The 27,207-nt window shown below is 41.4% G+C and overlaps 1 protein-coding gene across 6 annotated transcripts in view; it reads right to left on the reverse strand.

The window, feature by feature from the left end:
- The window catches only part of SGCD (sarcoglycan delta), a 253,138-nt gene that overhangs the window by 202,476 nt on the left and 23,455 nt on the right, over positions 1 to 27,207 (reverse strand). For 4 of the 6 annotated variants that reach the window (XM_009285797.2, XM_009285793.2, XM_009285796.2 and 1 more), the window contains exons 1-2: positions 15,965 to 16,034; positions 12,219 to 12,404 (exon numbers count right to left, since the gene is read on the reverse strand). The gene's annotated coding sequence lies outside the window, so the exon portion shown is untranslated. Of the gene's footprint in view, positions 1 to 12,218; positions 12,405 to 15,964; positions 16,035 to 27,207 lie in introns of those variants that run through there. The other 2 variants (XM_009285795.2, XM_009285792.2) reach the window with 2 other exon arrangements.

Here is a 27,207-nt window from a genome sequence, read left to right on the forward strand (position 1 = left end):
AGCAAACCAAATCCCTGATTGCCGTGAACCTCGTACAGGAACCACAACAAAGAGGAGTTTTGATCATCGATGCCCCACAACACACGGAGCTCTGCACATCCTTCATCTTCGCCACTGTGCTCCATCTGTCATCTCCACACTTGCTGGCAAATGTGTCTCGTTCACCCACTATACTTTGTTTTTTAACACGAAAACTCTTTGGGCCAAGGACTGTCACATATGACCTCGCTCTCCAGCACCGAGCATAGTAGGGCTCAAATTGGTCATACAGACAGATAAAACCATTTATGAACAAAGTGGCTTATTAAAAATAATGTTTATTAATAACTACTCCAACAGAGTATGAGCATGCACGCACACAAGTCTAAAGTCAAAATTAACACACACAAAACCCATGTAAAACAAGAGGCATCCATCAATATTTGAGCAATAGTGCCTTCTGATGGCTTTTACTTAGTCCACACACCTCTTGCTCTAAATCTGAACCATGCAGAGGGGAGGAGGAGTGGCTGGCACATAATTATCTTGTGAAACTGAGACACACTCGCGGTAAATGCATGTATTATGTCCAATCTCAGCTGCAACCTCCGGAGGCACCACATTACCTACAACAGTAATAAAAACTAGTCCAACTAGCTGGATGGCTGTGACAAACAAGACCCATAAAAATATTTAAAACATCCTAAACAGTTTTCCGTAACAGAGATAACATCTGCAGGATACAACATTCTTGCTGGAAGGTTTTATTTCAGCACATTTGCCTCAATGACCTACTTATTACTACAACTTTCAGACTAATTTTAAGCCAATAAAGTAATTTGTATCACCAGACCTGTCTTTCATGACCCATGATCATTCCACACGGCTTTCAGGTTCTTAAATTAATTGCTTAAAAGTCACAAGATGGGAAAATAAAAGACTGCTGTACAGCATCAATCCGTCCCTTCCTCATGCCCAGCCGGACCTGCACTGCGGGGGAACACTGCCCTTCCAGCCTCCATTTCCACAGCGTCCATCAAAGGGTTAAACAACAAATTTAGCCACTAGAAATTAGCAGTAAATGGTAAAAGGGTTGCCTTTGCAGCACCCCAGTGCAGTGTGTACAGCTGGGTGGGACAGACAAGCAGGAGAAATCACGGCGCTGAGCTGCCCTCCAAAGCTGCTCTCAGAGGCAGCAGGGTCCCAACCAGCTAAACAGTTGGGTGCTGTGAAGAGCTGTCTCCCTTTCAAAAGCCTATACTGAACACTGTTTAACATACTAAAATTTTCAGTGAGGTCTCTATAGAATAAATTTCCAAAATAACTCCACCTGCGTAAGAAAAAAAATCTGTCACTGAGCACTTTATATCTTTGTGCCAGGAACATCACGAACATATATCTTTATAGCTAGGATTCAGTTCTTCTCAAAGTCTTTTGATTTTTTATGATTATTTTGTGTCTTTTTTTAAATTGTACATTCTTTTTTTTTCCCCTTGCACATCTCCCAAAGACCAAAAGTGACCAATAGAAATAGTGCTTAGAGTGAAAGTTCATGGAGACTTCACTCTGCACAGTCAGGGGTGTTCCGTATCTATTAATTATATTACTTTTTCAGTACAATATAGTGAATTGCAAGGTAAGAAGGCAGCTGCTACATAAAGGCATGCTCAATAAAGTGTTAGCTGCAACTTCAATGCTCAAACGTGCAATGTGACAGATTTTCCAATGCAATTCAAACCTCAAAAGTGGAAAAGAAATAGCATGTAAATGGACCTCGCTTGCTCTTAAATCACTGTTTGCAAATCTGAATCTCTTGAAGCCTGGTAGTTTCAAATCAGGCCTATTTAACTTGCAAAGGTAGGTCAGGTTTTATTGATCACCTCTAATGCTTATAAATACGCTCTTAAAAAAAAAAAAAAGAGAGTAATGAGAGACAAAACCACACAGCTCAGTTGCTAAAGGCTCACTGGAAAAATTTGTGATAATATTTACAGCCTTCAAGCTATGCTGTTGTCCGTGCCATCTCTATACACACCAGAATGCAGATTACAGGCTTGCCAGTCCATACTGGAAAGTGGGGAAAAAAGAGCCCTACCAGAGCAGAGGTGGGTTAGTATTTGTATTTACTGAAAGCATAACTATTAACTTCCAGAATACAGTCACAGCAGCACAAGTCCATTTACTTCTCAGTTATTATTCCTCAATCTTTTTTCAATGCAATATTTTGTGCCTGGATTTCCTACTCAAGAGTCCATGCTATGCCCTGAATTTTGAACTACTAACAACTGGTGGCATTATTCCAGTTGCTATAGAAATAATGCAGGCTTATTGTTATTTATATTATGGCATCACCTAGAGGTGCTTTTAATTAATCTGCTCCTTCTTCTACACCTTTCAGAGAAGGAAGGACCAGAGAAGCAGCCCGTTTATAATACTGATGAGGTTTTTAAATACACAAGTGCTGACTATTTGAAGAACCTAGATTTTAAAGGAATGAGATGACAAATAAAGGAAATAAATATATGTGATCTGGCTAAAGGCCAGTGATCTACTTCTTAGCAGAGGAACAAGGGAACGCCTAAATAAAAAGAAGTGCAGCACTTTCCACCCGTATGGACAAACACAGACTGAATACATTGCAAGATCTAGATACAGTCTTACCTGATACAGCTTTTTGCTTCCCTACCCTAGCTTTTCATAAAGGATTTCACTTATGAACCACCTCTCAGAAAAATGAAAAGTATTTTTCCATGCAAAACTAAACATGATTTTCACTTTGTTAATTTTCCTGCCATGCTAAAATAAAACCACAATGGATTTTCAATTGGTATCTGATATATCACTCCCATTCCAACTATTAAATACTCATTTTTATGGCCTGACAGAGATTCTAAATATAATATTTACAGACACATAAACACATAAAAAAACACTGCAGTTAATGTACTAGAACAGACACAGGATTTCTGGGTTTTATTCTACTGCAGACTCCTTGTGCAACTCAGACAAGTTCCTTAATCAACCCTTACACCCAGGCTTCCTCCTTCACCTAATGAACAGGTAAGCTGCATAAATGGATCACTGCCTAGGACATGCTCTGGAGCTATGCTGTCAATTAGTTAGAAAAAGCCAATAATAAATAGTATAAATCCCCATCATCAACTTTAGGCAATTATCAAATGTTTATTAGCCTCCAAAGTGAAGGCTAATAAACCTGCTTATTTTAGCAGATGAAGTCAAACTACCTTGACTGAAGTTGGTAAGTGTTCAAAGATGAACAGCTATGGCCTCATTTGCTTTTAGTTATTTTTGATGAAATATCAGCTCAAAAAACTGAAAGATACTTCCTAGTTATTTAGGCAATGTGAAACTTGGGCAGTTATTTTCCAGGAAACATGTCCTGCCCAACAGGTTTTAAATGAATAAAAGTGATACTATTACAATTATCATTAGAAGATGATGTCCCTCATCAAAATGTGCCTGGATTTTAATTGACAAGGTCTGGGTTAATGCTGTGAAAATGCCAATGAAAGCAAAGCCTGTGGCTCAAACTAACTGTCAGCACTGAGCAACCTCAACCTCTAACCCACCACAGATTTATCACTCTGTGCACACTGTACTCATGACAAGAAATGTTTGAATTAATCATTAACAACTAGAAATTCCTCCCAGAGAGAAAGCGAGCAGAACGCAGGGCTGCCCACCCCCCTTTCCCTTGCTCCTGAGCCAAGGAGAGGTGCCTACAAGCCTTCCTAATGAGAAAGACCTGTTTTGTTGTTGTTTTACCACCTTTTCTTTTAAGAGCACTGCAGGGGAAACTTTCAGTGATCCCAAAAGGAGGAGACAGACATTACACTGAGCAAATTGCAGTGCATGCATGGCTAAATGTCCTCCTATCTCCCTGGCCACCCTCCCCGATCAGCTCCAGCACAGCCAACAGGAGCATACGGCCTTCACGGAAGAGGGGACGGTGGTACGGTATGACCACGTGGGGTCACACACGAACACAAATCCCAATGCGGAGGCTAACGACTTCCTTATATACCCACACAATTGGTTCCCCTTCTCAAGAAAGGCCAGCCCAGTGCACAGCACGCTTGCTCTCCAACCCAGCAAATGCATGGTGCTTGCCTAAGGCACAGCGACTGCTACCCAGTTGTCGTGGTTTAACCTCAGTCGGCAACTAAGCACCACGCGGCCGCTCGCTCACTCCCCACACCCGGTGGGATGGGGGAGAGAACTGGAAGAGCACAAGTGAGAAAAAGTTGGGGGTTGAGATAAAAACAGTTTAATAATTGAAATAAAATAATTATAATAATAATATAATAATAATAATACACAAAGCAAGTGATGCACAGACAAATGCCATCACTCCAAACGTCCCCCCCTTCCTTCTTCTTCCCCCAGCTTTATATACTGAGCATGACGTCACATGGTATGGAATGTCCCTTTGGCCAGTTTGGCTGTGCCCCCTCCCAGCTTCTTGTGCACCTGCACAAGACTGCTTCTCAGTCAGTAGAGCACGGGAAACTAAAGAGTCCTTGACTAGTGTAAGCACTACCTAGCAACAACTAAAACATCGGTGCGTTATCAACTTTGTTCTCATCCTAAATCCAAAACACAGCACTGTACCAGCTACTAGGAAGGAAATTAACTCTGTCCCCGCCGAAACCAGGACACCAGTGCACCCAGCCCACTCCTGCTGCCAATCTTCCATACGGACTCATGCCAAACGGTGGCACCAGTTTCTAGTACAGCAGACTACGCAACTGAGCATCCGCCACTTGGGCTGTCCCACCAGTTAATTCAGGGTAGGTCCCACCATGGCCACTGGGACTTGTGCAGCTGGAGAGCAGCCCAGTGAGCTTCCTCTGCAGTGGTGGTCATCAGTTAGAGGGCAGTGGGCCACACTGGTACAGAGACCAAGAGGCAGTCAAAATCCCAGGAGGGAAGCCATCAAAGAATGGGATGCAAGCACAGGCACAGCATGGTGGTCCTCTGTGTTTTGGTGGCACCCCTGGGACAGCACAACTGTGCAGAGAAGGACTTACAACCTCCCTACTTCAGCCACAAACTCAGTAACACTTGAGAAGGTCCCCTCAGCTGCAGTGGCAGTCAGCACCACTTCTCCCACCCAATTTCATAAATAAAACATAAAGGGGTCTGTAAAAAACTTCCTGAATTCTCTTTATTTTATTTATATTTTCTCTATCCCAGCATGCTGGTGCAGACCTTCCAGAATATTGCTGGGCAGAAGGAGAGAAGTTGAGAGCCTCCAGTACCTGACAGAGGCATGAGGTCTGCCAGGGTAATGGCATGCTCCTAAGCCTCACGTTGCCTTTTACAGTCTTTACTCTCAATGCTTTGCTTCTCAGCTTCTCCATCTGCGCAGGTTATGGCATCATCACAACACAGCTTAAGTGCACATCAACTTGTTGGTCTCCCAGTCCAAGTCTTTATACAACATCTGATGCAAAACTAAAGAGTTCCTTCTCACATGACATTAAGACTGGAAAGCACAACAGCACTGGTAAGAAAAGAAGAGGGGAGTCTCCAAAAAGATCACGGGCCAGTTCCTGAGGTGGGGGAAAAGGCATATGGCCACTAATGTCAACAGGCACCAAGCTTGCCTGGTGAGATATAAATGGATCTACTTACCCCACCTAGTAGAGAAAAATAAAAAATAATTTAAAAAAAAATCTCCCTGTTATCAACTCACTAGTCAGGAGAAAACAACAGACGGCATTTGCTGCGGTGAAGGAATAAGATGCTACTTTGCTTAGAGGGTGCCAGTGCCAGCAGGGTCTCTGCTGGCCCCTTCCCAGTAACTGGGAGGCAGAGACTGCTGGGGGCGTTAGCCCATCAACAGAAATGCTGCTCACTTCACTGTCCCTTTTCTCCCAGAGGCGAAAGGCAGCCATTTCTCCTCCCAGTTCAACTCCAGCTACCCTGCCTGTCTAGTTTTTGCTGTTTTCTATATGTTCACTCTAGAAACTACAAGCTGGAAAGCTCCCATTAAACGATGCCAACAAGAACTCTCCATTCACAGCTAACGCTTGGCTGCACACATTCTCTCTTCTTTCCAAGTGTTTTCAGTCTGTTTCAGCTTCCCTTCATTAAACATATTCCTAATTATTTGCAGCACATCTAAAGAACTTGCACAACAGGTTTGTGCTTCCAAATACAGGCTCCTGGCTGCAAAAACTCAGCATGACAGCACTAGAAAGAGGTTTGTGTCGATCAGGAGCTAGAGTTCAGGAAGAGGAGACTGGAAGGCACACCATCATGATTTGAGTCAGTGATTTCCACCAGGCAGCAATTTGGCCCTTTACAAAATCCTAGGTATTTCTTAGAGCATCACCCCTCAGTTAACCATCAAAGTAGTCAGGAGCTGTGAGCATTTTTCATGATAAAAACTGAAAACTCGAACGGCCTAAAGTTTTTTTCTGGTCTAAAGAGACACTTAATACAGCAAACTACCTCTGTAACACTTCACACCAGTTACTCTTGTGGCTTTGCAAGTCTGTTTCCATTGCACACTTCAATATCCTTTAGACTAAGCAAAGGCTTCATTGACGAGAGTTGCAACAAATGCTCATTTCTTTAGCTAAGCCCCAGACAGTCACTTAGAGAAGTTGTCAGAGCTTTCCAAAATCCTAACTCTTTCAGGCTCTTTCACGCATCCTACAGAACTATCTGAGGAAGGGCATCTTTGGCACTTAAATTGTGCTGTGCTGGTTCTGCAGTACTCAACCTGAGTTAGCAGGACCCAGCATGCAATTATGAGACCAGAACAGCTCCTGAAGTACACACAGTGCGGGGCTTCCAGCAATTATTTTTGTGATCCTTAAGACAGAGGTTATTCAGGGACGGAACTGCTCCTTTAGGTAATTACATTCCCAGGGCTACACGGTGCCTATCAAACTCTCCCCCCTCTACATCACAGGCCAGTTTTTGTGGATCATTATGAAATAAATGTCATCCTGAAGGATGAAAATATAACAAGCTGTAGCTTATCTGAACCTGATGTAGTTTATCTGAACCTGAGCATTACCAAGTCACCACTATAAACACAAAATGTTGCACCCTGACTGCATATGGGACACGGGTGACTTCCCGTCACACACGCAGGCCTTTATCAACTCGGATGCGCAATTAAGCTACCATTTTGTCCAACGAAAGGTAAAAATTACTATCTGGGTGGTGTCACAGCTGCAGGCAGAGCAGTAAAGGCTCTAGAGCATCCTGAATGATCTGTCCCACATGTGACATTCTCCACTAAGCTTTGTTCTGGCAACATTCCCACTATTCGAGGAAGGAAATGCAGTACTCTCCTCCTTTATTCTGCGAGGTTGGATGTAAAGCTTGGAAAGCAGAAGTGCCTTAACCACGTGGCAGGAGGATGGTAGTTCATAATTATTTTTCCACATCAACTGTTGGCCGCCATCCTCTTCCTCTCTGCTAGCATGCAAACTGCCAGTGGATACTTATCCAAAGAGCAGACATGCCACAGAGCAAAAAGCATGATTATTATTAGCTAATACTTCATAGTGGGTGCCAGCCAAAAATAAGAGCCTGAGCGCAGTGAGAGCAGCACCAGTGCAAAGGCAGCCCTGCCTGAAGCTGCTTATCATCTAAAAGATGCAAAAATGAAGGGGATAGAAAAGCAGGATGGGGAGAGCAAGACAGATAGGAGAAGGCTGCAAGCAGATATGGAAACGTGTTCTCAGAAGAACGTTTTGAGCCAGGTAATTTCAAAACATCTGCAGCCCAAAGAAACACACGCCCTTTTCCACCCCAGTTTGCATTCTGCCCAAGTCATGGCCCATGGGCTGCCAAGAAGCTCTGCAGAGGACAAGTGGCTCCAAACTGCTTCGTCTTCTGAGAAAAAGAAGCTTTACTCCATTCAGATCTTGGTTAGCATTTTCCAGCGCTCAGTCTCCAAATTTCTCAAAGACCAGAGTGCAAAGTAATTACAAGGAGGTCGTTGGTGCTCACAGAAGAAAGGTCTCCAGAAGAAAATAAACCACTATTTCATCATGCTCTCTGAAGCAACACTACAAAATCCAGAAGGCAGAGCCACAGGCTGACAGCCCAGGAACAAGCCTATTTGTATGACTTTGGGCAGACCCATTGACTTCTCAGTACTTCAAGAGTATAGGCAAAGGACTATTATATTACTGTTCTGTGATTGGTATCTTAAGAATCTCATGTTAGTTTTGGAGTTTCTTATTTTCTTTCAGAAATTCAACTCAGTTCTGCTGCTGATATCAGCTTTTTAATTCATTTTACACCAAGATATTTGTTATCAGAAATTGTGCTTTGATATGTGTCAGGTTGATGGATTCAGTAAAAGCCCTGTCAGGAGAAGTTGAGTGAATAGGGTTGCAGAAGTGGTGTCATCAAGGGAATTGATACGTTAACAGCCAGTCTGCTGATCTTGCAACAAAACATGCAAACATAATAGCCTTTTTATTTCCTCACCCTGGCAAAATAGTTCAGAGAAACACTAGAAAATATTTGCATAAATATTACTCATATAAACAAGCTCAGCATGCTCGCTGATAAAAAACATATGTAAAAAGCGATCCTACATGCTGGCCTGTTTTCCTATCTGGTGTGCAAAATTCAGTCAAGAAGAATAAAGACTTTATTCAAAATAAAGCTTTGAATTTAACTTTGGGAATTCAAGCAGACATCCTGTGACGCTCCAACTGAACTTGTCCTTCAATAATGTAGGAGGACAATTTTACTGACACATTTTTACCCACAGCCAGTAGACCTGCACCCCTCATCAAGCCATTGGAAAGTTGCATTAAGGTCTTATTTTGGCATCCAAACCTAGAGGCACGTAAAATCAGTGTTTGTTTTTCATTTCATAAATGAAATCACATAAGAAGCAAGACAGATTTTAAAAGAGAAATAATAACTTTTTATCAGACCACATAATATAGGGAGTGAGAAAAGGACACCTGCCCACTGCTCTGCTATAGGTCAAGAAGGACTTGAATATGCAAGCTCTCTGCTTCACCTACATCAGACCATCACAGCTGCAACACTACCTCTGCACCGTTCTGTAACGCAAAGAGATTTTGTTAACTTGAACTGATTTACAGAATATTTGGGAATGGTAAAAAAATGCGATGCAAAAACGCGATGTTGAGATTCAACTTTTAAGAAAGAGAAATAATATTACAGCCTAAACAAAGCAAAGGGAAAAGTTCCAAAGCAATTAATCTGAAAAAGGTGAATTACATTGAGGATTTATGTCCATGTAATGAAGACAATTAATTGCTACGAGATCCATAAAACACATTAAATGAACAGGGTTTTTTCCAATTCCACTTGCAAGATAAAATTTATTAACTATGTTTAATGGGTACTTAAAATTTTTCTCTTACATATTTATTAAATGTGCTTTTTCAGCAGAACAGAGCATTTTACTAACCGGATTCTACTAATCTAAAAAATGAGCAATTTAAGAAAAATATATTACTCTGCATGTTATCTACAGATCCGTTTAAATTAATCCCTTACACAATAAGATTGCCATCACCACAATTGCATAAATGCTGCTAAAAGGGAATCTGCTTGTCTCACACGAGCAAACAACGTTCTGCTGCAAAGATGAACGAGTTTAGCTAACATTATTTGGACATATGTTGCCATTTCCAGCAGAGATAGGGAGCAAACGTGGGTCCTGATGTCATCTGGCGTTACTGTAATTACTTAATTAAAAACCCCTCTACCTGGGAGAGCAGGACACATGGAAGAAACTGGCTTAGATTGGAGCAGTGACCTCAAACAGATCCACATCCAAATCTCGTGCTTTGCCCTACAGACTCAGCTGCTCAGACAAGGCTATCTTCATGCCTCCAGCTGTGGGTATCAGATGCACCTTTTGCACTTGTGATTGCATGCAAATCAGAGACAGATGTTTACTGCTTAAAAGTGACCTACAAGTAACTCTGTTCCTTATTCACCATCTGTAAAATCGGGATAAGTTGCACTTCTGTCTTACAAGGGTGTCAGGGGAACAGATAAAGTTGATGGTAGTCAATTTTTCTGGTAAGTTTGCGTGAGCCCACAAGATGAAGAGAAAGGATAAAAAAGGGTCTCAGCTACTCGAATGAACATCAGCAGTGTTGCCAACTCTTTAAACTTTAGCACAATCTTCTTAATCTGCAATGTTCTTAAAGATCAAGTTTCCATAAATGTGAGCTTTCCTTAAATAAGGACCAAGTTTTTAGATCTGATGGTCACAAAGTAAAATGCAAAAATATAACCCAAGTCCAGCCTAGAGTTTAGTGCCTAAATAAGTTTCACATAAATCAATTGTATGGAAAATGCTCTTTGTCCTTTGAAACTGTGAGATTCTGCAAAGTCCTGCACAACCTCTGCACTGGAGTGCTACTCATGCTGCAGCCTGAGACATGAATCTTAGACTGAGAGCTGGACCGACTTGGGTGGGAAGGATGTGGGGGGCTCGTCTCACCACCGTCCTGCCCAAGGCAGGGTCAGCACCACGGTCACATCAGCAACCAACCGCTCTGGTGCAGATCCTCGCACACCCTGGGGCACCCTGCATACCCTGCAAAACACACACGTTCGTTGCAAGGAAGATTTACACGATTTCACCTACAAATCTCACACAGAAACAGGAATAAACAAAGTGATGTGATTTCTACATCATAATAGTGCAAAATATTTCTCCACAAGAGTCAAGAAGCCCTCTTGATTATGAAATACCTCTCCTACAGCTTTCCCCTGTAGGTATTATAATCACAAGAGCAGCAGCTTGGAAATAAACAAAAGTGAAGATGATGACAAAAGCACGAGCAATGTTTAACAACCTCCTCTTCTAGAAACCAGGTGCCATCGGAGCAGACAGACAAACGGAGCAAGCGCTGCAGCGGTTTTAATGATGGGAACCTCTCCTCCCTGACATCAGTGTTGTTTTCTTGAAATGCCTGTACAAATTAACACCATATGCTGTGGTTGGAACAGACCTTTCTTGACCCTCAACACTTAAAAGTTAAGCACCTAATTTAAGCTATTCCCACCAACCTTTTCTGCAATCGCTGAAGACAGGCAGTCTCCAGACCAGCAGAGCTCTGCTGAAGCGTGAGAGTTTGAGCCTACAGTTTCCAGAGGTAACACTACTGGTGCAACCATATCAAAAGCAGAAGAATGAATGCACACTCACCTGGATGCCTCATGTTTTCTTAGAGACTTTCTTAAAAGTCTTGACCTTCCCCTCCCCCCCCAACACCAAGTATGGGTGTTATATTGCTGCTGTACTTTTCTCAACAAGACTGTACTGCTGGTTCAGCCATGAAAGAGAAGTCAATACCCATGTGTTAAATGAAAAAGGTTATAGTGTCATCTGATACCATTCTACTGAGATCTGGGAACCAATACTTTAAAATTTGGGGGTTTTTATCAGCAAACTTTGCCTCCACAGAAATAACTTGGCCTAGATAAAAGCAGCTGTATTATCAGAGGCTATATTACCCTAAATGCTTCCATAGCGCAAGCTTTGTCCGCAATACATTCCTCAAGTCCTGGCCCTCAATTTCTTGTTAAAAGACATGTTGCATACTGGCTTGCTACAGTTACAGCGTAACCAAGGCAATGTTTGTGTGGATATGAGAACCTCCACACATGCAAAAATTTTTAAGTGCTACACAACAAAGGGGGCACATACGATTGTGCAAGAAATTGGTATTATTTCCGTCCTTGGCAAACATCAAGGATATACAAAGCACAAAGGAAAGCACAGGGCTATATGGGCTACTTCAGCATCATTTATTTTTTTTGTCTCGAATATACAAAGCACAAAGGAAAGCACAGGTATGGGCTACTTCAGCATCATTTATTTTTTTTGTCTCTGACCCTCTGACTGCAGACATTAGTGAAACACAACAAGTGGGACTTTCAAAATGCAGATGCCTATCACCAAGTACACATCACCAACAGCAAAACACAACCATCAATGAGCATTTTGTTCAATAAAGCACTTGATATGAACACGCACCCCCTCAAGCCCAAGACTTTAAAAACACTTCACTCTTGATAATCGCTCTCCAAATTCAGGGAGAGCAAAGGTTATTTACGGAGGCAGTATGAGCATGGCACACATACAGCAATAAACACGAAGGCTGCTAATTTTGTATTTTCCCCATATGCAGATATTCAGAAAAGAGCAAAAAGACAAGAGCAGGGGAAAAATGACATACCTTACCAAACCTGAATGTTGGACACAACTCGTTTCAGAGCAACATTGGTGTGAAGGTAAGTTCCTCAGGCGACCACCAACCACAATTCCTTTCTGAGCTCCCCAGAGGCTCCAGCTCCCCCTTGTCCGTGTCCCTGAGGAAGATGCAGTGTCCTCCAGTATTTCAGAGCCTCAGCTGCAAAAGATGCTGTTCAGAAAAAGGAAAGAGAAGAAGGTGTGGCATTAAATTCTAGGGTCAGTTGTTTGGCAGATTCAGAGCAGAACATAAGACAACATCGGATAGGAACTAAATGTCAAGGCAGGACAAAGAGTCTGTGACAATCCATCATGTGTGGCACCTTCAGAGGGCAATCTTTGGATTCAAGAATTGTGGTGCAAAGCTATTCTTGCTTTACAGTACTTTAATAGTGTCCCTACACCAGAAAATGAATGCCAGCCCAGCTGCTTATTATTCCAGTCTGATATTGTACTAAGAAAGTAATACACTTCTCCATAGGGAATATTTTAATTCATTATGGCATTTCTGCAGAATAACAGGACTTTCATATTAAAACCAGAGACATCACCCCAGTCTTAATACTTTGCACTCTTAAAATGCCTCTCAGTTGAGGAATTCAAAGCTCCTAAACAGGCAATCACGGTAGGACCTTACAGCTGATGGAAGTGGTGACTGTCAGCCCAACACACAGCAATGGGTTCCCGAAGCTCAGTCTCCAAAGCGACTATCAGAGAGAGGTAAATGGCCTGAGCTCTTCTGGGAGTGTGGGGTCTCGGCATCGCCATGTTTTCTAGCTCACTATCACTGCTAGCTGTGCTCGGTGTTTCCAAGAGGTCAGACCCTGGCACTGAACATGGACATGGGAGCCTCATTGCGGACACCCAGGTCAGAAGAGAGTAATGGAGACAACCGCCTGGCAGCAACGCCGCCAGCAACCAAAAACCTTAGACAAGCACAGAGAAGTTCAAATGTTCATTGCTGTCATTGCATGAATCATCCCTAATCCCTGACACATGGGAAAACACTCAAAGGACCATTCTTCCCCTACCCAGACAGCACAGCCTGCAAAGCAAGACCAGGCAGAGCAGCACAAAGCAGGTGAGGACTGAGCAAAGAACAGGATCCACAACCTCTCTAGGTCAGATACATACGCACTAGGTGGTTTGTGTCCTTAAATCGGGCTTAGAGACGCTTTGTCTAACATTAACTCAATACAGCAGCCGCGAACGTATTCTAGCTTCGCCTAGAAATGCAAAAAGAGCAAAGAAAAAAGAAAAAAAAACCAAACAAATATGCAGGCATATTTATCCCCTAGAGATCTCCTACACAGCAGAAAGCCTGTGGCAGCTCGAAATACCACAAAATCCCATTACGTCTTCACAAAAAATCCTGAATCCATGAACAGGTTACAGCTATCTGGAAAACCCATTAGCTTTTGGGTTTGCAAGAAGGAAGATTTCAGTAATCAGCATGTAAAACTGTCCATATTGAAAGCTAGCATCATACTGCTTTCTCTTTTTTATTATTTTTACCAAAAGCCCACATAGCAAGCAGGGTCACACAGATCTGAGCAATCAAATATATTCACTTTATTTAGCACTAATTACTTCACTGGACCTTGTATAAGTGGTTTATGTTACATACCACACCTAAAGGCTCTACAAGTGGAACAGCTTGTGAGATACCCACAACAGGAGTCCGGATGGCAGAGCCATCCATTTCTTAGCACACATCTACAGACCTTCTGCCTGTCTTGAACTCAGACATGAAGGACAAAAGTGGACCTTCACAGTCCCTGTCCCAGGCTAACCATGAAAAATCAGACCGCCAACTGAAATGGCTGTTGAATGACTTACAGGTATAGAAATGGCTGATGCTGCAGTAGTTTGATCTGCAGGTAGCAGCAAGACCTAATTCTACTGCTTTTAAGGGATTTCTCTCTCCGGACACCACGGTTACAATTACTTTTTCATTTTTGCTCATAAATTGTAACGCAAAATAGTCACAAAGAAAATCAGTGCTACATTTTTGTGCATTAACTATAGCATCAGCTGAGTTGAGAAGTAGAAGTAACAATAATAGGACTAGATCATCATTGCAAGCTGAGTGCAGGAGCCTGGTCCCAGGTTGGAAAAGATGTGTTTTTGAAAGTTCCTATTTAGTACAGCTTGCCAATGCTCATCGGAAGCAAATCTCTTTGCTAAGAAGTTGGCACGTTGCCTTAATATGCTGCTATGCATGCGCATAGAGTTTCTGTACTGTCTGAATTCCTGCACTGCTGGGTGGATCATAAATTACAGTACAGGCAGAAGCATGCACTTCCAGCTCTTGGTGAAGACAAAAAAACCCAGCTTCCCTCACGCCCAACCACTACCGTTATGGGAATGAGAGCACAGCAGCAGCGGGCTGGAAAATGTTGCTGCCAAGCGGTTGCCTGATCCAGACTGAAAGTGCAGAGTACTACGAACATGAAGTAATGCAGGAGGATGGGAAGTAACGGGAGGTGTGGACACGGAGGGGAAATCAACTTTGGTCATGACAAAATGCAATGACTGTGCACCATTCCCATCTCTCTGATACAAGAGAGATGGTACAACGTAACGAAATGAAATCTGTGGCCAGGACTCCCGCGAGCAGCAAGGTGCAGATGCTCCAACCTGAATGCAACGTGCTTGATGACGTGCATCACACAAATACAGAGGGAGGGAGGCAGGCCAGGGACCATTCCTAGTCAGCAATATAGTAAGGTAAAAGGCTACTAAAAAATAATGCAAGGAAACCCTCATGAGCTATAATTTGTGTTGGCTCAGAAACTTCCAGGAGAAGAAGAAAAAAAAAGAAAAAAAAAAAAGAATGTATGCCAGTCCTGTTGCCCAAACCCACATGATTTTGCGGAAAAACCCCTTCACATTCAGTAAGCCACTACTGACTTGGTGGTGAGTGTCCTAGCAGGCAACTGGTTTCCCTCTCACAGTTGAGGAACCTGGAGAGCCCATCACAGCTCCTGAGATGCTCCTCGGACCTCCTCGACTTTGGGCAGCTCTAGTGAGCAACCACCCCGAGGGCTGGAAAAGCCTGGGCTGACGGTGGTCTGCTGGAGCCACTGCCCAAGCCCAGAGCCCCAGGACCGTCCCATGGCTGCGGAGTGAGACAGACAGCAGCATCCCTGACAAAAAAAACATTTGTTTCAGTCTGCAGCTGCTGTAGGAGCTGGCATTGCTCCTCTCTGAAACAAAACCAACTCTGAACTTACAGAAATGCCCCATGTACTAGAAATCCCACCAGTTCAGTTAGTTTTGGTTCTAAAATTTTGTCCCCCCCCCATGCTGCTTTGATCAGATATGTGGAGGTAACTGCCGACAAACTACAAATTACTTCCATTATCCCACCACTTCAGATTTTTACATTCAGTTTCTGGAGCCCTGGATTGAATATTCAGGTGCATTCCTAAATTAGCATAGTTAAGTGGTATCAGATCAGTCTTCAAGTCAGAAAAGCAGCCATATAGATGTTCTCATTAATCAGAAAAGGCAGACAAGACATTTTTCCAGTAAAAAGAGAGTATTTCCCTTGGAGGAGTCTCAGTCCTTTACTGATAGAAGGCATGAATTATACAAAATAACTATACACTTCAGATGTAACAAATCAGATCAAATATTAAACTTGAAGACACCACTTCTATCTTGAGATGTTCCCAGACCACAAATCAGTGAAGGCTGGGAGACTCTCTCACAGGAGGCCTTGTATACCTTTGCCCTGTTCTCATACTCTTCTTTAGGCATCAGCTGTTGATCACTGTCAGGGTCCAGCACAGTCATCCTTGTACTCGGGTGTCATACAGCTTCAGGTACAGCTTGGGCCTTGTGGCTAGATATGACAATACTGGTGAGCATTTGCAACTTTAGATAGGGCAAAAAGAGGTATCTAGAAGCTGAATGACATATTTGCAAGCAAATATTACAGTATAGTAGATATTCAAATTAGTATTAGTTTGTCTCATCAAAAATTAATTACAACTACCTAACTGCCATTGAAGAAATTAGTTGGGAATAGAAAAGATTAAATATTTAAAGAGTCTGGTGACTTAAAAATAATTGAAACCATATCTCCTTGTTTAAATATTAAATTTCTTCTATTTTTACTGCTAGTGTGACCATTAAGAAATCAAAATTCCATACACACGTGCACCCATGCAGACATGTACACCACACTCAGGTATATGTAACATGTTCATATATAGTCTCGTAACTTCCCTCTTTCCCTATAGCTAAACTTGGGTTAAACGTGTTTGACTAATACAGAGGAGCTCTACTGGTAGAGCCAGAAGAAAGGCTGTGAAACAAGCAAGGGAAAACACATTTTTATTGCTAAGTATTTAACAAGGTCAACCTCCTCTGTAAATGCAGGAAAAAAGATCCCACAGCAGACTCTAAACACAGCTGGGGATTACACCAATTCATTAGCAGGTATATCTTCTAATTACAGCCTTGGACATTAGTCCCCATACAGCTGAGTAGGCAACAGCTGCTGCATTTTGCCATATCCTCAGGATCGAGCTCACTGTTTTCTAGTCAGCTTGGCTTAATGCAATCCCACCACACTAGCTTCAGCTGAAAGCACGGGTATTCAGTTGTCTCAAAGGATGCTCCTGACTCCTCGCAGCTCAAATCCAAAGAGAAACCGGCTTCTACATTTTATGGGATTTGTTCCTCTGCTCCTGCTGTGTCAAGGAACTGTAGGATCAACAACTCATCCTGTCAGCTCCATCTCTGATAAAGATCTCACATTAATTTAGTGTAAAGGTGACACTGATGAAGAAGAGAATAAAACGAGACTTTGAATCCCTCCTTCCAGAAGGCTAATGGTAAAAAGTTGGTAGCAATGCAACTTTGGCACCTTTCCAGCTATAACACTTCGAGCATTGCCCACGACTGTGTCCCAGACATACTTTGTGATTCACGATGGCTCAGTACAAAACAAAAAGAAAACAGAAGTCGCCAGCACTACTGGCACTCAGCTATTTTGAAGCTTTTTTTCTTCCTTCCCTGCCAACAAAACAAATAATGAAATATCAGAACTGCAACTCAAGTGGTAACATCCACGAGTAGGAAATCTGGTGGAGGCCGGTGGTGTGATGGAGTTCCTCAGGAAATTAACTCAATTAAAGAATGCAGGCAATAATAAAATGAAGAATACATTGACTGAGATGAATATAATGGAATACTGTGATGTTGCTGAACATCAGTGTTGTTTTTTGTCATCCATGTGCAAACTAAGGGTATCCAGGAAAAAGGAAGTAAGAACAGTGGTTAACCATGCTTGTTGTATGAACTATTCCCATCATAATAGTATTAATGTTACATTACGAGGTTCAACAGTATGATTAATATCTTGCTGGGTTAGAAAATGCTAAGACATTGCACAAGTCTTGCTACTGCTGCATGAGTAAATAATTTCTGAAAGTGGAATCCAAGAAATTCGGTGGAAGTATTTCCAATTTGAAATAAAACATGCATGCAGAAGAAAGGCACTTACATTAACGAAGGCTGCTTCTCAAGTTCAAAAGCATTAAGTTGCGGGCTACTGTCTAACTGTCTAGCTGCTAACACTGCATTATTCTATTAAGGTTTCTTCTTATTATTACTCCTACTACTACTACAGTCTGGTTACACTATAAAATAAGATCTCTTGGGCTCCTTAGATTCAGACGTTTACATCTGCCCTTGTACTGAAGCTCTTTCATGAGATTATTGTTTCTTCTGTCAGTTCAATGGAAAGCAATGATAAAGTTATAGCAATGTACATGTCCTTGTCAAATAATGCTTTCAAAGGGTTGGAAGCACATTTGTGGGGAAAAAAAAAGCAATGCTTAACTGATTTCCTGGATTTAGGAGAGAATGTCTATCAAACAGCTTGCACTTAACTGGTCAGATCTTCAAAATAATTGAGTAATGAAATAAACCCATTTCTTCCAACAAGAGCTGACAGGTTTACATCAGGCAGCTGTGTGATACAACCTTTGCTGATATGACAGTATCTAACTGGATTTCCTCTTACTCTAACTTAAAACGGGAATGTAACCAAAAAACAATCATGTCACTCATCTTACTATCACAGTTAAACTGCGAGCCTTAAAATTTGTCAATATATGCAACAATGCAGAATAAATTATGTTAACCGGGGAAAAACATTATTTTTTGATCCATTCCAAGACAAACTTCTACACGCGCAAAGTTAGTGCACTGAGACACTTCTGGGATATATTTTTCTATATTCTGTAATTCCGGTACATTCCAGTATGAAGAACACTGTTTATTACTAGAAGGTTCAAATACCTTTGGATCTCTTTACCACAGCTCATAGCACGTAAGTGGATCATATTACAGGATCCAGACATGAAAGCATAAGCTTTTTATAAACATACTGTACTCCTCTTTCTCTCTATCAAAGGTATTAGCTTGACCACTATTAACATTAATCTCATTTGAACTCAGTGCATTTGTATTTTGCCACCCAAAACTGACTTCTCTGTATTTCCTTCAGACACACTTTCACCTTCCATTTGCCTTTTTTTTTCCCCATTTATTTATTTTATTTTGGTTCAGGGACTCTCTCTTTTGAATACTTCAGATTAAATTTCCCAACAGTTCTGGCATTGGCCTCGCTCTGCTCTCACTGGAATCGGTGAGCTTTATTACTGCTTGCATTAAGATTGTCGTAAGAAACTGTCTTTGCTGCCCTAATCTGTCACTCTTCAGAGATACTCTGCTCTGTGTTACTGCCATTTCTAGCCTGTTTTCTGTTGGAAAATGAATAAGTAAATGCATATCTCCACCTATTGTTAAATGTCATTGCTAAGCAAACCTTTCGTCCTTTGCTAAAGTTGCTTATCTCTAAAGTTATTTATTTAACTCCCGAACTTTATTGTTTATCTCTGTGGAACATATTGGGATAAGCTGGTATACCAAATGTTAGAGAAAATACAACTATATTGGATTCTGTGGCACCTGGAGGACACACAGCTGTCAGTCAGTTGTCAACCCGGAATCTGAGCAGGGTTTTCCATTATAAATTCAGATTATTATTCTCAATGTTTTGATTTTAAAAGCCATGCACAGCATCAACACTGATGTATTTCCTGGGAGTCTAAAATGTGATTCTCTTTTGATGCTTTAAGCCAAGTTTAGTTGTATTAGTAAAAACAACTGTTTCTAATCGCTTTCCAAACTTTGAAAAGTTTTGTCAGATAAGTGAGTGGTATACGATGTGCTGTCACTCTTAAGTCCCACCCATTGCTGCCGTTTTACACTGTTACAACCCAGGGGAAAGGTAAGAGTCAACCAAGTCCATAAATGACACACAAAGGCAGCCTCACTCGAAGCACAGATCTGATACGTTAGCCTGAAAAGTATATCAAATTCACCGACACTTGAAAAACATCAACCTAACTTCTGAAATGTAGCTTTTCCTATGTGGTTCATATATTTGAAGAAAAATAAACTCAAGTTGAGCTGGAAACCAGCATAAAAGCCTGGTAAATCTCTAGAGCCTTTAAGTGCTTTAATTTCAGCCACTGGTACAAAAAGGACAGAGCCGGGAGGATACAGAAGAAGGCACGCAGAGGTCTGGCAGAGCATCAGGGAGGACACAAGGTGAATGGATGCCTGCAGCAGCTTATGAGAACCATAAGGGCTGGGTGAGTGCACTGGAGAGCCAAGAAGCCAGAGCAGATCTGGGGCTGCAGAAGGATGCCAGAGGTTGGCCTTTTGGAACATGGCCACTAACACATTTGCAATTGCAAATCAAGACTCCCTTAATGTCTTCTCCCCTTTCCAAGCACGCACGCTGCTCCAGCCTATGCTTTCTGGACCAGGCCATCTAGTCTTACACGCTGAACCACAGAAAACTGTCAATAACGAGTGCAAAGCAATGAGCAATCCAGTATTGACACATAAGGCATCCCACAGACTTCACGTGAGAAAAATCTTGAGTTCACCCATGTAAATACCTCCTGCTGCCTGCTCTCAGAGAGAGAAGGTTAGATGGACTTTTCCAATAAGCCACCAAACTACCTGAAATACTCCCATCCACCCATAAAATAAGGCAGCGTCACACCGCTTCAGTCGGTAAAGGCTGGCTTCCTTGGCATACTGTAAATCCTAACGAATGAAGCAGAAATACAGCAACCGGCAGGCTGCACGGCAGAGCCAGCCTGAGCAGCAAGTATCTGAACTGCCTTCAACCCCATCAGGTACTCAATAGTCTCAGAGCAATCTTCTGATTTGTCCTGAAAACCAAAGCAGCTAAAAGTAGACTATCAAATGTAAGGGAGCTAGGATAACCTTATTACGAAATACGCTGAATTCTCTTCAGACACAGCTCAAGACTACTGACTCTGTTTGAAGTCCATGATTAGTAGACCCCAGCCAGGAATTTGTCACTAAGTCCAGGCAGAGCTTGGCAAGAGATGAAGAGACTTTAGCCACCATACAATGCACCTAAGCCCCATCTAAATCTAGACATGGCCACGGTATAATAATGAAATACAGATTAAAACTATTCATAACAGGGCAGCATATGAGACAGAAATCGGCCTTACCACTGATAAAAATTTTCATCTTCTACAGACACACATTGACATACGGAATTAGCAGTGCTTACAAGATAACTGCCTGTGCCATCAGGTGGTTGGATCCCCTCTCTTCCACCCACAGCTCATCATGTCAGCAAGTACTTGTGCTCAATTAAAATCCCTTTGGAAATATGATCCCATAGAAATCATGCATGAGAGTTTAGTGTGTTTTGCCTCTTTTTAAAGTCCTTCTAAAACCCCAAATAATATCATCAAAACCATACTGCAGTTTCTGCACGTAAGTCAATTAGCACAAATTCATTTCAAGGCTAAATTTTTTTCAGTCCGCTCACCCTTAAACATTTGGATACTGCAAAAAAGCCTACAGCTATCTATCTGCATAGCACTGAAAATGTTTTGAACACCACTAAAAGTTCATTGACCTGAATTTATCTCTGGTGTAACTTCACTGACTTCAGTGGGCTTTTGCCAGTGATAAATCTGCCCACTGGGTTCTGGGACATGAAATGACTATGAAATCACAGCTTATAGAAATGTCAATGAACAGGTTTGGATGTGGGCAAGCATCAAGAAACTCTTCTCATTACAAATCTGCAAACCTTTGGCAGTTTGCAAAATGCTGCTCTTAGAATCATTTTGAAGAGCTGTAAATAGACTGCTCAGCCCATGATAAACTATAAGCTGTGAAGGCTACAAGACTAGAAAAGTCTATAGCTCTGGGTTTTCAGTGGGGGCTTTCAGGACTTTTCAGGACTAGAGACAAATTTTCAGACTTCAAGTTTTCATGTTTGTGAGCATGTGTGTGTCTATACGTGCATGTTAGAGTCACTTCTGGGTTCTTCCTGTTTCTAATGAAAAGTAGTATTTTTAAAAGTCACAAACTGACACCATTCAAAGAAACTGAAACGCTCTGTGAAACTCCCAATTAAAAAAAAAAAAAAATAGAGAAAGGCCAAAAGTTCATACAGTCTGATGGCCCTGAAGCTTCTAAGTTTCAGAAGAGAGATAGTTTCAGACGCCCCTTAACTGTCTCTCACAAGCAAATTCAGAAATCTTGATGCAACCTCCTGAACTCGAGCCAACCTGAAGTTACAGCCACATGCTCTGCTCTTCTGGAGCAGCTACTGAATTTCGCCAGCTCTGACCTGCATTCAGATTAGAAATAGTTACATATTCCTACTAACTCATCTGTGCTTCTCAAGAAAAGCATTACTGCTCTGATTGCTCACTAAGCTTGAAAGATGACATAGGAAGATGGCACATGCACATCACAAAAAATATGAAGCAATAAGTAGAGAGGGAAAAAAACGTATGATCAGCTGGTGTAAGTAAGCCTGGAGTTTAAGTTAATGACTACAGAGCAATTTTTATCTTTTCAGATCCATTACGCACGTTGTGTTTTTGCAATCAATCCAACAGAGAGATGTGACAACCACTATCCAGCGATAGCCATTTTACAGTGGCCATTACAATTACACACAGGCAATTATCCCCGTGCCAGAGATTGATGGGCAAGTATGCTTCCCCTTTCTGTTTCACTGTGGAAGGACAAAAGTAGTTAAAGTATATATTAATGGTTCTTCAAATTATATACTTGACTACATCTACTGCAGAATTGTTTCCTTCATGTTTTTGTAATGAATCTGACCATGAAAAACAAATTTATGCCTACAGTTTGTATCATTATAAACGCAACTCATTTGATGTGGAAAACCTACAGTTTAATTGCTTGATTTAGATTTGGCTGGTAAAATGCATACTGAAACATTACTCTCTTAATTATGTTAATTTATAACTGAAAAGCTAAATTTACAAAGGCAATAACATTAATTATTTACTTGCTCGTTAAAGCTGAATATTTATTACCACGCTAATTGGCTTCATAAGTCTGCCAAAAAATTAAAAACAAGTTTATGAACTGATTTATACAGGAATGATACTGCTGTATCTCTCAGCAGGTTGTGTGTGTTCAATGGATTGCCCTGATATACAAGTACATTTCTTTCATTTATAGTCTGTAACACATAGTATTCTCAAAAGATTTTATTTTTTTTCCTTGATAAAGATGCCAGTTGTGACTCAGAGCAAGCTCTGTACCCAAAATCCTTTATGCAGTGTGATGGACTTTCACTGGTCTGTAATAATTTATGGAGATTGCCTCTCCCCTGGTCATTTAAATGCTCACTGAATGTAGGACTACACTGGGTTAAATCAACTAAAAAGGGAAGGACAGTAGCTCAAAATAATCCAGCTTACAGCCAGAATAGCAGAGCTGTTAAGAAACAACACCTAGTAGTGAGGAGTCTCCATCCTCACTAATATTTTAGCTTCATTTCCATATGCAAGATAACTAAAATATTCAATATTTATTTATGTATGCATCCTCAAAATAATACAATTAAGTTACTAATGCTTACAGAACAATTTGAGTGTTACCTTAAGGTATGATGAAAGGCTAATTTTGATTGCTGTCTAGACGGAAATTCTAATTCCATTTGGCGATGTCTTTCAACTCCGGCACAAAGCAGATACCTTCTCTTCCTGCTTATGTTCCTTAAATATGTGACTTTCCCAGAGGGCGACTGGATTACTAAAAAGCTGCAGCGGCATGGCCATCAGCGTGAGGCACAACGGACTGCTGTGATCTTCATTTTTGCTCCTGCTTCTGTGAGAGTCCGCTTTGACTGGGGCCTACTAATAATTGGTCTGCAGAGTGCACAACATAAACTGAATAAAAGAGCCAACCCCGAGACAGTGCTCACAGAGACAGTAACTAGTATGTTCACTATTTATTTATGCGGGTGTCCTCAAAACAGGATGATTAGGTCTAAATTACAGTCTAAACTTCCAACCGTGGTGTAATTGTATTGCAAAGGAAGGACAGAGGCGTGCAAGAAAGAGAGGCAATAGGTCAGTGGATTCGGCATCTCATCTTACACGAGAAGCACATTTAAAACTTTGCTGCCCTTAATTTTTTCCTGTAACTCCTTTGCTGCTGTCTGAAGCCCAGCGGCGGAGCCAGCGACGTGGAACATGTGAATCTCTGCCTCAGGAAAAAAATCATCTGGCTTAAACTATCAATATCTCACACTGCCCGAGAGGCTGGATTCAGGACATGCAGTTGATTTTTTTGATGATAAAACGGATAAAGGAAAAAAAAAACCCCACCCAAACTTCTAATTGAAAATCTGGAGTTTCTTTGTCCATGCATTAACTCCCATCACAATAAAACAGACCTGAGCCAGGATCAGAAGTTCATCCACCATTTGCCTTTTCTAAAATTATGCGGGACAGCGATCCTTACACCAACAGAGCAGACATGCTCGTATCTCTCAGTGCCAATGTCTTCTAAATACAAAAGAAACACAGCACCGTATGGGTACAAGACACAGACACTGGCAAGAGCCAGAAGAACTTGTTAACACCCAAATCCAACCTGTGATGTTGAAGACACACATTTTTTGACAGTTTAATTCAGTGCCCCCAAAAATTACAAGGGGTGATATTTCAGATGAGTATGTTAAATTAGGTTGAAACTAGAGCTATTCCACATACACATCCAAAACAGCATGGGGGCTGCATGGCAGGTTGCTGCAGGCAGCCCCGCGCCTACAAGCCGGACGCGATGCGGGTGAAGGCTGTCTTACCCTGTCTCCATGTGCAGATTTCCACATGGCCACTTGCACAGAGTTTCTCTTTATCCTCTTGCAAGAGCATGTACTTTGCATCCTTTCTAGTAAGACCTGATCAAAAGGCTGCTGTCGTCACTGCAAGACTCTCCATTAGTTTTTGGATTTAAATCAGCATTGCAGTTTGTCCTACTACCTATTGTCCTCATGGCTACATCGAACTTACACACATTAAATGGTCATGGAAGCAACCATATGTCTTGCTTTGTGTTTTCATATATCTAGAAGTTTGGTGCAACCCACTTCCCCATGGGCTTTTACCGATAGCCCAAGCGGATCGGAAAGCGATCTATGTGGCGACATTCACTGAGGTACAATGATGTCATATTTAAAGCTTTGCCTCAGAAATGTTTGACTTGTCTAAATTACATCTGCAGCTTTTTCCTCCCAACAAAGCACAGCCCAATGAGACAATAGCAAGGAATCACTAAGTAGGGCAGAGGAGGAAATTTTCCTACAGGTAAAAATGTTACTTAAAAAAAAAAAATATATAATTAGACCAAAAGTCAAAGTCTCAGAAATATTAATTATTCAGACAGCTATTATAAGTTAAAGTCAAAATAAAACTCTCTTGTATTTTTTGAAAACTTTATTAACTATAACGTAAGATATATTTCTTAGAAAAAAAGTATTTCAAACTAAAACCCAAGCCTTTTGTTTAAAAAACAAACAAACAAAAAAAACCCACCACCACACTATAGAAGAAACTAATTTTAACAAACTCCAAAAGTCGTGTGCTGTTTTGGTTTCAGCCCAGTGTTTGCTGAACCTGGCCTGTCCCTCACTACTATTAAGGTATTAATGGTTTGGCAGCGACCGGTGCCAACACATCAGACTGTAAAATCCAGATCAGGTCTGGCATGAAGCAGCAACCTCGCAGATAAAGACCTGGTACGAGGCAGTCCTGGTAAACAAGGATAACACTGCATGACAGACAACTAGCAGAAGAGAGGATGACAAATAGAAGATAATTGTCAAGCATGGGGTATTTTTAGCAACAATCAACCAAAATGCCTTAGACATCAATTTCAAGCCACTTAATCCTCTTAGTGATATGCTATGACATTTGTTTATGATTAGGGTTTCACTTTGTTTTCTACAGAAGATTCCCCTAAGACTCTCGCATTCAATGTGCTTTGTAAATAGTTCTGTGAATACACTGAGTATTACGTTAGAATTTAGTTATCACAGTGCTAAATTATTCCAGCTGGGTCATTATTAATTCTCCTAATTTTACTATCATTCACTATCATTACAACAATGCAGCACCCTATGGATACATTTATTACAGAGCATAAATCCAGTGCTCGTATAAGATGCTGGAATGACTACTCTGCAATCTTTACGCAAAGGCCCAAGGAATGTTTAAAAAGAATTATCTTTTAGACAATTTTTTAAAGGCTTACCTCTAGATTCCCATCCTCTGCTCACCTATTACATTTTTGTATGATGTTAGAGAAGTTTTCCGTATGTGATACTCCACTGCAGTACAGGCTATTGCCCAAGGCAAAACTCTTTCATAGTAAATACACTGGGGAAAGGGATGGTGGAGAGAGAGCAAAGAAGAGGAGTATACTGCTGTACACAGCGATTTCCATTAAGAGAAAGCATTTATAAAAATAGACATTTAAAAATATCTTAATGCATATTCCCCTCCCTCTTCGGAGAATTTATGCTACTGCACATATCTTTTTTCTAACACAAGCATATGTTTGATTGGGTCTCAATTCAGAAAAGCAATTTATTCAGGGAAGAGCTTTTAGCACCTCCTTGAAACCTGTCAGAAAAAGTTAAGCAGATGCTTCAGTGTTTTCCTAAATCAGGACCGTAACTGGATTTACGAGTTCCCTCCACGTCATGCATTTGTGCATACAGATTTTGAAATTTTGGTTCCGTTATCAAGGCAACTCTCTACTTGTTTGGACACCTTTGAGCCTGGTAACAAGGGGCCATAACTGCTTTAAGCAGCTGCTCTGAAATAGTCCCAAATGTGCCAATACTGTTCCCTCCAACTTCTCCAGGTTACCTCCCTTCTTCAGCAAAGTTGCAGCATTTTCTGAGTATAGTAGACTACAGACTAACACTAGTAGTGCTGGTTTTGTTGCTTCCCTCTAGGGTTGTCTGCATCCTTCCCGAACACCGTGTCACAGCAACTTCTGTTGGCTGCCCATCTGTTTGAGGGTCCACAGTGACATCCCCTGAACTCTCCTGAAGCAATGGTCCCTGTACAGCAATTCCTTATTTTGCATATCTGCAATGGGCTTTTATTTTTTAAATTATTGGGGCTCATCCACAGTTGGGAAATGTACTTTCTGGTCCGTCATCCAAGCAACTAATGAAAATTATTAAGGCAGATCCTTCTCACACCCCATGGCCAAAATGTCCAAGGACATTTGAGCTAAATATTAATAAACTGCTCTTAAAGATTTTGTTAAAGTCAGGTGTGTAGCCATTAGTAGTTATTGGCCAGTGAATTCCTTGCTACCTGGGAACGTGCACCTCTGCTAAAAGCTTCTACTGATCCACTAATCAAAAAGTTTGAAAGTTACGAGTTCGAGCTCAGCTTTCTCTCAGATATGAGAACACGGTGCTTAAGTGAGTATCAGAATCCTGGTGAAAGACAAAGTGCTTCTGTTTTCCTGTTTTGGATTACTCACCCAATGAAAGAAGGAAATTAGATTCGTTTGGGCTTAATAAAGCATGTTAGATA

The sequence above is a fragment of the Aptenodytes forsteri genome, unplaced genomic scaffold (assembly GCF_000699145.1).
Source record: "Aptenodytes forsteri isolate BGI_AS27 unplaced genomic scaffold, ASM69914v1 Scaffold54, whole genome shotgun sequence".
NCBI classification, from domain to species: Eukaryota; Metazoa; Chordata; class Aves; order Sphenisciformes; family Spheniscidae; genus Aptenodytes; species Aptenodytes forsteri.